This window comes from Rhinolophus sinicus, chromosome 4 (genome assembly GCF_057876585.1).
Source record: "Rhinolophus sinicus isolate RSI-liver-muscle chromosome 4, RSI-T2T, whole genome shotgun sequence".
NCBI lineage: Eukaryota > Metazoa > Chordata > Mammalia > Chiroptera > Rhinolophidae > Rhinolophus > Rhinolophus sinicus.
In genome coordinates, this window is record NC_142504.1 from 106,283,348 (window position 1) to 106,285,412 (window position 2,065).

At 41.2% G+C, this 2,065-nt stretch overlaps 1 non-coding gene across 1 annotated transcript; it reads right to left on the bottom strand.

Moving 5' to 3' along the window:
- Window positions 1-603: 603 nt before the first annotated feature.
- On the bottom strand, window positions 604-677 carry TRNAK-CUU (transfer RNA lysine (anticodon CUU)). The gene has a single exon. It is a non-coding gene; the product is annotated as a tRNA-Lys (tRNA).
- Between the last annotated feature and the right edge of the window lie 1,388 nt (window positions 678-2,065).

Sequence of the window (2,065 nt, forward strand, 5' to 3'; positions counted from 1 at the left end):
AACAGGGAAAACAGAATTCTAACTCCAAATGAGGAGCTTCAAATATCACCTCAGTCAGAGATTCCATTTCTATCAGACAAAGGATGACGCAAAATTTAATTTCCTGACAGTTTATATGCTTCAGCGGGAATGTGGGCAAGCAACCGTTACATGATAAACCCGACTATGGGACATGTGGTTAAAGTTAACATCAAAACGGAGCTTGTAGTCATGATTATATCCTTTCCAGTGGAACTGAGGTGAGTTTGAACTACACCTTAGCATTTGGAACGCTGGTATAAGATCTTCGAACTCTCCACGCCATTTGCCTGTGGGCTCATTCATTAAAGCTATGTGAATCTCGGTTTCCTTGTCTGTGGAATGCCGCAGTCGGATTCAATAGGGTGTGCGACTGCTTTTCAGCTAAAACATTCTCTGAGCGATGTAATAGTTCATTTGTCAGTGTGATCATCCACACAACAAATGAATGGGGCTGTACTGGAAGTTTCTTTTCTTTTTTCTTTTTTTTTTAATTTTTTTTTATTTAAGTGTGTTTTTCCAGGACCCATCAGCTCCAAGTCAAGTAGTTGTTTTTAATCTAGTTGTGGAAGTCACAGCTCACAGTGGCATATGCGGGGATCGAACCCGCAACCTTGTTGTTAAGAGCACCGCGCTCTAACCAACTGAGCTAACCGGCCTCCCCGAGAAGTTTCTTATAATAAGAGTTGACTTATATGCTTCAAGGAATTTGCCCAAGAAGATTTTTACACAAAGTAGCAAAACATATTCAAACCCAGTAGAGCAAATCCTTCTATTTTCATTTGAGGTCTATTGAGAGATCCAGTTTAGATCAATATGAGAAGGGAGAAAAAGATTCATTGATTTCTCACTGCAAACTCAACAGATTTAAGAAAACTATGCCAAAAAAGACTGGTCCCTTTAAGATAGAGTAGAGGAGGGCTGCACATGTATTAATGTCCCTAAGTCACCAAGTAAAGTGAGAAAGAAATCGCAGGGAATTATGGTGGGTGACCGGGACTGATTTCAAAAACCACCAACCCATCCATTGAATTTATTGGAAGTGAGAATTTTTGATCAGGTTAAAGAAAGGATTTTGTTAACATGTAGTACGGAAAAATGGTGGAAAAAATACATTTCTACTCGGAGGCATCCTTTATTGGTTCTAATATATGCTGGGAGGAGAGGAGCCTCCAGAAGCATAAAGAGGGGAAGAGAAATCTCTTCCTCTGTGGCGGTTCACCAGCTAAAAGCGAGGGAGCCCCCAGGGAGCCTCTAAAACATGGTTCTCTTGAGAGAAGGGAATGAAAAGAGCCCTTCAATTGCATGAGGCAAAGGCCTACGCTTACAGCCTCAACTATCCTCACGCCCCCATTCTGGGTGTCAGCCACCGATTCCTTATCACCATCCACCACGGACAGCCCACACCACAAAGGCGCCCACCAACCCACACCCCACCCACCCTCAGCAGTGCCTCACCTCTTCAGGGTGGGAGTATCCAGGCTCACTGTTTGTCAGCTCTTTGCTCCTAGGACGTAATGCTAGGTCTGTTTGCTTTAAAATGAAGATGTAGCCATGGAATTTCAATTCTTAATTTATTCTTTTTTTTTTTAAAGTTTCTTCCAATTCTAACACAAGGGAATTCGAATTTCTTTCCAATTTGTGTTGCTAAAGATGTACAAAAAAAAATAAAATGCAAAGAGACGGATCATCGTGTGGAAATGACCTGAGGGAAGGCATTGCAGATCCTTTCTAACGCGCGCTCTATAGCTCTACATTCATAAGCTGCACGGGCATGCCAGAGATACTTTCTTTAATTTAAGTGAATGGAAAGATCCAGCACTTGGAAAGAATTATACTAGGCTTATTTGTTCCAATAAACAACTAAACTTCTTGTTGCTCAATAAAAATCAAAACTGACGTTGTGAAAAACCAGAAAACATAAAATCTTGGACTGTGTTTAGTTGGGGCTGATTGATATTTTTCAGACGCTTCTGATAATCCTGAGGGAGAAGCCTATTTTGGTTTCCACGATGTCAGGAAAAAAACACTTCTCTGGAAAACCTGC